We start from the raw sequence: 12,633 nt of genomic DNA, 5'->3' as shown, positions 1-12,633 counted from the left end.
CCTGAATACCTGGCTGACCCCCTGCAGCTGAAACTTCCTCAGCTGAATACCTCAGCTCATGTCCCCGCCCCTCACCCAACCGCAGTATAAAAAAGCACCCCCCTCCCTGTTGGCATGAATCCACATGCCCTGTCCTTGGGGGTACGTGGGTCTCCCAGGGACGCAGAATAAACTTTCCTTCCTTCCTTTTCTGATCAACTCTCTTTATTTCCTTCGCCACCTCCTGAGCCACCTAACCTAACAGAAGGAATTTGCCTAAGGTCATGCAGCAGTAAGGGCAAACCCAGAATCTAATTCATCTCCCACCTAGTCTAATCTCTCCACAGCACCAACTCTGTGCTGCTCATGGTGGCCTCGTGTTCTCCCATCATGCTCAGCACTACCACACCAGATGCCCTGTTTTTCCCATCATGCTCAGCACTGTCCAACTAGATGCCTTGCTTTTCCTATCATGCTTAGAACTACATGTCTTGCTGCCCCCCTACCCATTCTGCTGCTTCTATGACAGTGTATCAGACCACCTCTGAAGGAACCTCTTTCTCCCAGTCATTGCTGCTGGCCTGTCCCCCAGTCCCCCAGCAAAGCAGCCTCAATGAATATTCCTGAGGTTGCCTAGGGAAATAATCCACTAGAGGGGAACTGCTCAGGGCACAGAGCTGCTCACTGCAGGGTTATTTATAACAGGAAGGTGCTGAAAACTGCCTAAACATCCCACAATAGAGATGGAAAAGTATATCATGACACCTCTGCTTGATGGAATATTACACAGCCATGTTTACCTAACAATTGAAGTAGATGAGGGTGGGAGCTGGGTTGCCATGGTGTACATGGCTCTATATTCACTGAGCCCATTCACATCCGTTACCCACAGCATTGCCAGGTTCAGATTATATAACCATTCTACAAATGGAGGAGCTGAGGCTTAGGGAAGCCACATACATATCCCTGGTTACATGGGGAGTAAGGACAGAGTGGGAGCTTGAACTCTTGTTTTCTGACTCTAAGGAGAGATCCCACAGCGGCCTCTTTGTGCTAGAATGAGAGCATTATGGGTACCCTGTTCTTTCTAGTTATTTACTTATCTTATTTAACTGATACATACTAAGTGTCAGGCACCTTTCAAATAAGGGCTTTATAAATGTAGACTTGTAATCTATACAACAACTGAAAGAGGGAGCAATTATTAGATCTTTATTTTTTGGATAAGGAATCTGAGGCACAAGACATAAAGTAACTTGCCTAAGGTCCAGGGCCACTTGTACTTCCCACATGTGCTGCAGGGTTCTGGTATTGCCCTCACAAACAAAAATCAAGGTGTAGCACAGATATGTGTGTTTTCCCTTTTTAATTTCATGGAAATTCTTTTTGTAGCAATTGAAAGAAAAAAGTTCAAGAAATGTACTAAAGTTTGTTTGCTTTTAAATACCAAGCACACACAAAAATAACAACATCAAATTAAACCTGCAGATGCATCCAAGAGTCACCTACTGCAATGGTAATCTACCTCCCAGGAGCAAAGCTCATGTCTCCAGGCTTTTCTGCCAATTTCCTGCCCCCTACTCCTTCCTGCCTGAGTGAGATTCTCACTTCAGAAGGAAAGGGGGGCAGTCCTGTGTAGCGTGACTTCAGTAAACATCTCCCGTCTTCTTGAGCACAGCACAACAGGCTAGTTGCCTGCATACTCCTGCTACTGGCAAGGCCTTACCTCAAGAGGCCATGGCATCTAGGCCTCTGCCTCCAATCCAGGCCACCTTGTTCCACAGGTGGAACAACTGAGGCCCTAAAGGTGAAAGACCTTACCAGAGGTCACATTGCAGTAAATGAGGAAACAAGTGTGTATACACATGCATTGTGTGCATATGACCACACAATTGTGTCTCTCATGCATGCAGTGCTTCAGGCTCAGGTACCCGCAAGCCTATCATTAAAAGGGCAGATGATTTCCAATACACACACACTACATTATTAACTGCTACTATATCCACAATTGTATGTGTTAGGTCGGAGAGAGCCCAGGATCAGATACATGCAGACATGACAAGATAATGGACTTCCCCTGGAATTTCTCACAGATCAAGGTGCCAGACACAGATACCAGCTTCTTCTCCCTGAATTCACATACCCCCACACAGATAAGAACTTCGTCCTGAATATTCCGCCCATTCCCTGCAGCAGAGAATTCCTCAGCTCATGTCCCCGCCCCTCACCCAACCGCAGTATAAAAAAAGCGCCCCCCTCCCTGTTGGTGTGAATCCACGTGCCCTGTCCTTGGGGTACGTGGGTCTCCCCAGGACGCAGAATAAACCTTTTCCTTTCCTTTCTTTTCTGATTCACTGGACTCTATTTCTTGCGCCGCCTCCTGAGCCACCTAACCTAACAATATGTTTCTATGTTATTTTTCATTCTGTCATCAAATAATTAATGAGCACTTACTATATGCTAGGTGTATTACGGGTAATGGGGATTCGGTGGAGTACAAGACAGACACGTGGTATTCTCATAAGGACAAGGATATAGATAATAAGCAAATGAATAACAAAGATAATTCCAGACAGTGATAAGTACAATAAAGGCTGTTAAAAATAAAACTCTTACCTTTTGACAGCATGAATGGACCTGGAGAGTATTATGCTAAGCTAAATAAGCCAGTCAGAGCAAGACAAATACCATATGATCTCACTTATATGTGGAATTTAATGATCAAAACAAACTGATGAACAAAATAGAACCAGAGTCATGGATGCATGGAACAGAAATACAGATGTCAGAAAGGAGGGGATAGGGGGACTGGATAAAGGAAGGTGAAGGAATGCATAGCCCATAGACACTGACAATAGTGTGGTGAGGGGGGGAACTGGGTGGAGATGGGCAAATGGGGAACCTCTGCAATAGTGTCAACAATAAAAATTTTAAATTAAAAAAAAAATCAAGTCTTAAAAGAAAGATAATCAAACCTGGTAATGTGACACAGAGTGCCTAGACACTGGCTAGGGGGTAACTCTAGCTGGGGGATCAGGGAAGGGCTTTCTATACAGGTCACATTTGAATTGATACCTACATGGTAAGAAATTCACCATGTAGAGTAGGAGAAATGGGCAAAGAGCAGAAGTAGGAAGGAGCCGGTGTTTCTGAGGAACAGCAGGCAGGCCAGGTGCCTGGAATGAAGTGGGCAGAGATGGGAGCAACTGCAGAAAATGAGGCTACAGAGGGATGTTGGGCCCTGAGGGCAAAGGTAAGAGCTTTGGATTTCATTCCAGGTGTAATGAAGAGTCACTAGAGGGTTTTAACACAGGCCTGCTATAATGTTTTCTTCATTGTGAAATTCCTTGGGGCTGCTGAGTAGAGCCTGGATTGAAGGGGAACTGGCTCCTGAGCAGGGGACTAGTGGGTTGGCTATTGTAGTTGCCCAAGGACAAGGAAACCAGGCTTGGCCAGGTGAGTGAGGACTAGCCAGATTTAGCATGTAAGTTGTAGCAGAAGTAATAGTTAGCTGATGTGCTGGATGTAAAGGGTGGGGTAAGAAAAAGGCATCAAGGGTGACTCCTAGATCTTCTACCACAGACATATACTGCTTTTACCACCAGACTCCCCAAATCAAACACAACTACTAAATATAACTACTATAATATCACAGCAAATGAGCCACCCATGAAAAATGTCAACCACCCCTAGAGTATCTCATCCCCTGAGGGGCATATTTCTCCCCCCAACCCCTTGCTCTGTTCCTTGCCCCAGTGTATGTGTGTGTGTGTGTGTGTGTGTGTGTGTGTGTGTGTGTGTATGTTGGGGGGGAAGAGGGGAGTAGGTGGGGAGAGAAGCATTCTATAATCTTATTATTAAATCTCAGTTTTTGCCTGTCTCTCTAGGTTTTGACTTTTACATGTATTTTTAAGCTTCCCTTCCCCCTTCTTTATTTTTTAAAATATGCTTTTTAATTGATTTTAGAGAGAGACAGAAACATCAACGGGAGAAAAACATAAATCGGCTGTCTCCTGCATGCCCCCTATAGGGGGCTGAGCCCACAACCCAGGCATGTGCCCTGACCAGGAGTCAAATCAGTGACCTCTGGCTTCATGGGTCTACACCAGGGGTGGGCAAACTTTTTGACTCGAGGGCCACAATGGGTTCTTAAACTGGACCGGAGGGCCGGAACAAAAGCATGGATGGAGTGTTTGTGTGAACTAATATAAATTCAAAGTAAACATCATTACATAAAAGGGTACGGTCTTTTTTTTTTTAGTTTTATTCATTTCAAACGGGTCGGATCCGGCCTGTGGGCCATAGTTTGCCCACGGCTGGTCTACACTCAACCACTGAGCCACCAGGCCAGGGGGTGGTTTTATGGAGGAGCAGAGTTTGGGTACAACACTCAGGTTGACAGGAGACAAAGACTGTCCAAAAGACAGAAAAGGAAAGGATGGGAGGGCTGCAGAGTGGCTGGCCCAGAGCATGGCCCCAACATATACCAGGTGAACCTGTGAGCAATTACAGGAGGAAGCATGGGGGCTGGGGTGAGAGGCAGCATCTGGGAAAAGCATGAGATTGAAGATAAGACCATCCAGAGTTTGAGTTCTGGCTCTGTCCCTTGCTAGCTCTGGGACGCTGGGTAATTTATTTCCCTTCCCAAGGCTCAGTGCCCTCATCTGTAGAATTAGAATTTTAGTCACAATCCTCCCACACAAAGTTGTGATGAAGATCCAATGAAATTATATATGTGAAGAACTGGCATTTATAAATATTAGCATCATTCCCCTTTTGTTTTTAAAAGAGGAAGTCAATTTGGGCTTAGACTAGTAAGTTTCATGTCCATTCTAATATAAATTCTAAAAGCGCCTACACAGAACACCAGTAAAGACAATAGGCAGTGTGAGGAGTTCACTGCCAAAGAGTCATGCAAGATAACCACACCTCGTTCCTTGGCTGCTCAAAACGGATGGCATGGGTTCCCGGGACCTAGTGGCATCTGTGAGGCAAAGGTGCCATCATGTTCTCTTTCAACATGTTTGACAACATTATTCCCTGGGTCTATCAGAAATGCCTCTCCATGGAGTATAGATGCATCTCCATGCCCATGGTCATGGGAACTAATGACAGGTCAAATGTGGAGAAAGGCAGGAAGATAATTATGCCATCCTTGGCCTTTGATCAACTCAGCTGACTCAACATTACCTACCCCATGCTGTTTAAACTTACCAACAAGAACTTGGACTGCATGAAACACAGTGGTGTGCTGGAATTAGTGACTAAAGAGGGCATCTACTACCTCCCACAATAGATAATGCAGGATTTGTTGGTGAAAGAGGGTGCCTGGTTCAAGTGGAAAGTGTCAATCTTCAAATGGCCACGAACTCCAAATTTCAGCCTCAGAGCCCTGACTTCCTGGACATCACCAACCCCAAAGCAGTATTAGAAAACACATTGAGAAACTTTGCCTGTCTGACTACTGGGGAAAGGCAAACTACAGCAAGATCTATGAGCTGTGGATGATGGAGATCAAGCCTGATAAGGCTGTGTCCATCATCAAGTATGACATGAATGTAGACTTTGATGCTCTTCTAGGCTACAAAGAACCTTAAAGAAAAGTCCAGCATGAGGAATCAACTGAAAGCAAAGCTGACCACAGTGGCTATGCTGGAGAGCTGGGCTTCTGTGCCTTCTTCAGCTCTGGGAATAGACTGGAAGGGAAGAAGAAAGGTACAGGGCCCAGCCCCTCTCCCAATCAAGCCTGAAGACATTAAAAGAAGAATTTTTAATTATGAATTTAAATTTGGTAAGATCACTTTCATTATTATTTTAATCCTCACCAATTGATTTCAAGAGAGAGAGAGAGGGAGGGAGGGAGAGAGAGAGGCATTGATGTGAGAGAAACATTGACCAGTTGCCTTCCGTATGCACCACACAACCCGACCAGGGATGGAACTTGCAACCTAGGTATGTGCCCTGACTGGGAATCGAGCCTGCAACCTTTGATGTATAGGATGATGCTCTGACTGAGCCACCCAGCCAGGGCAGTAAGATCACTTTAATCAGAAATTTACATCCACTGGTCCAAAAGGTTGAAGAGGATGAAGCTAGAGGCAGATTCATTGCTTTTTCTAGAGGACAGTCATTGCATAAAAATGGAAGAAAGCCTTAAGTTAGGACAGTTGGCTGACTGGAAAATAAAATAATCAAGTGCAAAAAAAGAAAAGAATGGCATGCACTCACGACATCCTTGTGGATGAGACAGAAAACTGGCTGGGTTCCTCAGTGGTTAGCTAAATAACCATGTCCAGAAGGAATGCGCAGAGGGGTCAGACTGGCCCCCAGAGTGGATTCTCCCTGGCATTGATAGGGCTGGCCCTTGAGCCTGCTTGGAACAACTTTTTTGGCAAAGATTAGGATGGAATCTTGAAAGTAGGTCCAGCCTGAGAGGGGTCAATTAATGAGGCAGGGTCCTTTGTACAAAGGACCCCTTCACTTGCCCTAGGAATGGGCCCAAGTGGACAAGAGAGAGTTAGTAAAGCATGGGTGAATCCTGAGAGTAGTGCCCAGAGCCAACTGCACAAAGTGGCTGGGGAGCCTGATGGCCAGGAGACCCTGGGGCTGGTGAGCCAGCCACTTCAGTTCTGGAGATGGTGTAACCACCTCCATACAGCCATGCCCAGTCCTCATGTATCTGTGCAGAAGATCTTTGATGAAATGAGGTCTGCTCACAGGGGCTTGTCAAGAAGAGGTGGGCCTGGAACCCATGCCCCCTGGGACTTGAGGTCTCTGACAAAGATACTTGGCATTTATGGGCCCAGAAAATAGAGCTAGGCCCAGTAAGAAAAGATTTCAGGGAAACAAATCTTTCTTTAGCATTTGGGAGTACTGAGTTCATGGGGGCATGCAAGCAGAGGTCTGGGGGCCATGTATGCCATATATGTTGGGTGGAGTTTGCACTAAATGGGAAGGGAAATTGCTTTCAGTTGTGAGTTTCTTCAATTTTATCAATATATGAATTAAAACTAGACTGTGTGGATCAAAGTGGGTGTTATAAAGAGTGAATGGAAGGCAAGGTGATGCTCAGAATAATAGTTATTATTACAACATTATAGATCACAGGACACTCCCATCTATTCTCTAAATGGGTCTTCTGCCCAACCCATGAAGCAGATAGGACAGGATGATTAACGCCATTTAGTAGATGAGGAAACTGAGGACCAGAAGGAATGGGACCAGCCCAAGGTCCCACAGCACAACACACCCAGATAATCTCTATGGCCTCATACCTAGGGACCTTACCCTCCTGCACCTCCAATGGTCATCCTGCTATTCCCTGCCCTGGGTGGAGCAGGAATCTCCCCCACCTGTGAAGTAAAGGTGCCATCATGTTCTCTTTCAACATGTTTGACAACATTATTGGACATCACCAACCCCAAAGCAGAATTAGAAAACACATTGAGAAACTTTGCCTGTCTGACTACTTCCATCCAGCTTCCAAAACTCCCCATCCATGAAGGTTAGAGTCTCTCTTAACCCAATCTTCTGAAACCTGGGGGTAGAGCCCTCACCTGGAAGGCTCCTCCTCTCAGGTTACACAGGCACTGAACCTCTACCCACTCTCCTTTTTCCCCTGGTAGTCTTGCCTCAACCCTTCAAAAGTTAGTTCCTTCAAGCCAGAACTGGTATCAGACACTAAGCTTTGCCCAAGAACTGAAGTCAAGGAGAAGGGTCCCTCCCACTCAACCTCATTCTTCCCCTCACACCTACACAGGCAGCTAGGCAGCTTGTGACCAGGGAGATCCAAAGCCCACCTTGCCAAACACCCCTCCTGACCACCTTTCCCTTTCCTGATGAGAGGGGCAGGGAAAGGATATCTGGGCAAGAGAGGTCAGAGCATCAGAAGGTGGAGTCTCCTCAGGGAAGACTGGGTTCACCAAGGAAGGGCAAGCTGCCACCCACAGAACCACTCCTCACACATTACACCCTGAACCCTCAGAATATAGCATCTTACTTTACAGGTGAGGGAATGAAGGCTCAGAGAGATTAAGGAACTTGCCCAAATTCAAAATATTAAACTGAACAGAAACAGCTTATAAGTCCTGGAGTCAGGATTTGAACCCAGGACTGGCTGATTCAAAATATCCATTGCTTTCCCATGCACCCTGCTGCCTGCACAGGAGTGCAAGGTAGCTCAAATAGGAAGCCTGGTGAGCAGATTAAAGGTGGGGTGGTAAAGGGGGGCAAAGTAAGGGTTAAGAAGGCAAAACAAAGATAAGACAGAGCAGCAGAAACAGACAACTGACAAGTGGACCCTCCAGGGGCCTGAAGGAGGCAGCTCTAGATGCTGCTCTCTTGATCAATAAAAGGCTTTCAAGTGCTTCCTCTGCTGCCATCCATTCAGTTTCTGTCTGCCCATGCCAGGCTCAAGGGTCTAGCTGCCCAGATTTCCCACCAGGTACAGCACACCACCCGGCTGTGTGGCTGAGAGAGTGTTTGGCCAACCAGGTGTTCCATTGCCTGCTGGCAGAGAGCACATGGGCCTGTCCCCAGGATTTAAGCAACAGCCTCTCAACTGAATATTTAAGAAGAAAAATACTTTTTTTTTTTTTTTAAAGAAAGAGGGAGAAAAGGAGGGAGGAGGAGTCCGTCAAGAAGGGGGGTGGGGAATAAGGGAAGAGTAACCTACCCCATAGCTGAAGTCAAGGTCACAGAATGGGTACAGGGAGGACATAGGCAAGGTGCTGGCAAGGAGCCTTTAATCTGGGAGTTCAGGTCATGGAAACTAAATGCCTGAAGCTGGAGTACATTACTGCTCTGAATGATCTGTCAGCTTCTATTAAGCTAAATCTCTCTGTATAATGGGGAATTATTCTTTGAAAAGGCACCCAAGGAGGGGGCAAAGGATAGGAACCCCTCATTGTGAAGGCTCTCCCACAGGGGGAGGAAATAACAGAAAAGCCTTGGGGGGCTGGGGGGGGGGACAAGAACAACTCAGAAAGCCACCCTTCATCTTCCCACACCCCTTCCCTGAAAGTTAATTAGCAGTTGTTTGATGCTTGGTTTGTGGCAGATGCCAGCCTCCAGCCCTCCTCCCCAGAATTCCTTACTCTCTCCACTTAGGAGCCTAAAAAGATGCCAGACCTGAGGTAGAGGCCCGCAATGCCTCCATGACAGTGGGTGAACATGAGTGAGTCTCTGAGCCTCTTTGAACCTCCATTTCTATAGTTAGATGGAGCTGATAACACCCACCCAAGTGCTATGCTGTGGAGGGAATGAAGCTGGCCCAGAGGCCAGCAGAGTGGGCACTCTGCCCTCTGATAAGGGGCTCCTCCTCTTCGTCCTCATTGACCCCCATAGGTCACCACCATCTCCGCCCGGAAACCCTCTCTGACCATCATCCATGGGTATCTCCTACAGCAGAACCCCACTTTCCAGGCTTTTCCAGTCTCTGGTGATTGTGTGCAGATGAGTGCTTCAGGCTTAGGGGTTCCCTCTGAACAGGGCTGCATTTCCTTCCTCCCATCCTCCCAAGCCTCTCCCACACTCAAGGCTGGTACACAGGACTCTGCCAAGATATGCAGGGTTGGAAGCAAGGGCTGGTAGAAACCAGGAGCAGGTATGAGCTGCATCCACTGAAGGGTGACACTCACGGGAAGATCATCAGCACCAGGGAAACTGGACCAGAAAGCCAGAAATCTCAGGACATGAGTCTGTGAGAGCAGGGTGGTACTATCTGCAGGACAGTCAGGGCACTAAGCAGGGTTGAGGTCAAGTCATAGAGTATAAAGGTGGACTCATTGCTGGGTTCCTGGCTCAGTGCTGAGGCACTGGAGGTGCTTAGGCCAGGCCAGGACAAAAGGGGTAGGATGGACATGTTGGAGGTAGCATGGGCCAAAAGGCTGTAGCTGGATGGGGAACAGGGCTGACCGGGAATGGCCAGGTGGGGAGGTTCTGCAGACCCTAGTCTCTGCCCCTCTGGACTCCTGTATCACCCTCAGCCTGTAGTAAAGCCTTAGGACAGCTCCCACTGAAACTGCAGGGCACAAGGCTGGGCAAGAAAGACTGTGCTGGGGGCAATTCTGGGATAGTGCCTACATTCTAGAGCAGTGATGGCGAACCTATGACACGCGTGTCAGAGGTGACACGCGAACTCATTTTTTTGGTTGATTTTTCTTTGTTAAATGGCATTTAAATATATAAAATAAATATCAAAATATAAATCTTTGTTTTACTATGGTTGCAAATATCAAAAAATTTCTCTATGTGACACAGCACCAGAGTTAAGTTAGTGTTTTTCAAAATGCTGAAACGCCGAGCTCAAAAGGTTCTCCATCACTGTTCGAGAGCAATGGTTCTCAACCTTGGCTGCACATTAGAATCACCTGGGAATCTTTTTAAAATCCTGATTTCTGGGCCCCATACTCCAGAAATTGTTTCTTTGCTACTAATGTTGTGGCCCCACCCCATAACAAAGAAACAGAATTTCCGGAGGATGAGGCCCAGAAATGAGGATTTTAAAAAGATTCCCAGGTGATTCTAATGTGCAGCCAAGGTTGAGAACCACTGTTCTAGAGGAACACTCAGAAAGGAAGGCCATGCAGGGCAGGTGGAGGCATGCTGTGCTGACCACTCCCCACTGTAGGTCCACAGGTTCAGCCCAGAGTCCCCACTGCCTAGGGCAGTGATGGCGAACCTTTTGAGCTCGGCATGTCAGCATTTTGAAAAACCCTAACTTAACTCTGGTGCCGTGTCACATACAGAAATTTTTTGATATTTGCAACCATAGTAAAACAAAGACTTATATTTTTGATATTTATTTTATATATTTAAATGCCATTTAACGAAGAAAAATCAACCAAAACCATGAGTTTGCGTGTCACCTCTGACACGCGTGTCATAGGTTCGCCATCACTGGCCTAGGGGGCAGCTTGTTTCTTGATTGACTCATTCAGTCATTCAACAAACACTGTCTAATGTTTACTGTGATCTAAAGGAACAAAAATGCCCAAGATCCTGCATCAGGGAGCTCACAGTCTAGTGGGACAAGTGGGAAGGGTGGGAGGCACACAGGGAGATAAGAGACCACCACTGAGGGACTGTGTGAGAGGGGAGCCCAAGGAGCTGTGGGAACAGGGTGGGACATCCAATCCAGAATTGGGGGTCAAGGAGGGCTTCCAGGGGAAGGGGTCCTTGAAAGGCTCTCAAAGGAAAAGGAGTTGGGTTTGAAAGCACTGAGGAGGGGCCATCTGTGCCAAGGACAAGGAGCATGAACAATGGGCTGAAGAGGAGAGCCTGTATGCAGGACTGAGATATCCATTCTTATTAGCCACTGGGAGCCTGATGGATTTTAAGTGGAAATGACAGGGTCCCATTCATTCTGGCTGCCACCAGTGGAGGATGGGTACACAGGAGACCAAATACAGTGAGCCAACTGAAGACTGAGGTAGTGGCCAGGGGAGAGCTGATGGGACCTGAGGTGGGTAAAGGGATGGAGAGGAGGGGAAATGCAAAAGCAATGAGAACCATTGCTCTAGAACAGTGATGGAGAACCTTTTGAGCTCGGCGTGTCAGCATTTTGAAAAACCCTAACTTAACTCTGGTGCTGTGTCACATATAGAAATTTTTTGATATTTGCAACCATAGTAAAACAAAGACTTATATTCTTGATATTTATTTTATATATTTAAATGCCATTTAACAAAGAAAAATCAACCAAAAAAATGAGTTCGCGTGTCACCTCTGATGCAGAATCTGTAGTGAGGGCAGTGGTTATAACACCAACAGCAGCAATCTTCCGCTGAGCACCAAGGATGCTCATGGCTAAACAAAACTGTCAAACTTTGCAAAACCCTTTTAAATCCACTTTGATCTTCATAATACTAAGGTGAAGTGGGCAGGCCAGGAATCAGTTACTTAATTAGTTCATTAATTCATCAAGAGCTTGTTGAATACCCACTATATTCCAGGCATTATTCTAGCCCACTCAACAGAAGGGGAAACTGAGACCCAGAAGTCCTGCCCAAGAAGTTCCACAGCCACTTGGGACTATAGCAGGTGGGAGTCCAGGGCTGCTGTCAGTCTCCATTAGTGAGAAGTGGTGTGGGACTTCTGCTATAGCCTGGGATGGGAATGGGTGGGTGCAGAAGCCAAATAAGAGGTGTAGAAAGGGAATGCCTGACACTGGGGCTGGGTCAGAGTAGGGACAGGGATGAACATGACTGGAGTAAAAGCACCTCTTCCCCCAAGACAGGGGTGGGAAGCCAGAGAGGGAGTGTGAGGAGGAAGGAGGCAAGTTGACGATGAAGAGCTGTCTCCTCTGTGGGCAGGAGGAGCACTGGTAGGGAATGGCAGGACCATCAGGATTACCTGAGGAAAGGGGAGGCCCAGAGGGTGACAGAAGTCAGGGTGGGCACAGCAGGAGGACTCAGAGCTTGGCTGGGTCACCTAAGGTGGCTATAGGAAGAGGAGAAGAGCAGGGCTGAGCTAGGGGAAGGGCAGAGGGCAGAGAATACCCAGAAGGCCCCAAGACTTAGCAGGTGCCCCAATGCAGTGGCCTCTTGCTGCCGTTCACACTCTCACTAAGAGCCACCTGGGCCAACTCTCCTCCACTGGCTCCCATATAGTTCCCTGTCTGTAAGGTAGGCCTCAAGGCCAGCGGTCCATACC

General features: G+C 47.1%; 1 protein-coding gene and 1 pseudogene across 2 annotated transcripts in view; one reads left to right on the top strand and one right to left on the bottom strand.

The window, feature by feature from the left end:
* LINGO1 (leucine rich repeat and Ig domain containing 1) overlaps positions 1–12,633 on the bottom strand; it is a 287,919-nt gene that overhangs the window by 130,301 nt on the left and 144,985 nt on the right. The window lies entirely within an intron of this gene.
* On the top strand, positions 4,985–6,136 carry LOC118676218 (annotated as a pseudogene).

Source organism: Myotis myotis, unplaced genomic scaffold (assembly GCF_014108235.1).
Source record: "Myotis myotis isolate mMyoMyo1 unplaced genomic scaffold, mMyoMyo1.p scaffold_m19_p_1, whole genome shotgun sequence".
NCBI lineage: Eukaryota > Metazoa > Chordata > Mammalia > Chiroptera > Vespertilionidae > Myotis > Myotis myotis.
The sequence above is the reverse complement of the archived record's forward strand: the minus strand, read 5'-3'. Positions and strand labels throughout refer to the sequence as shown.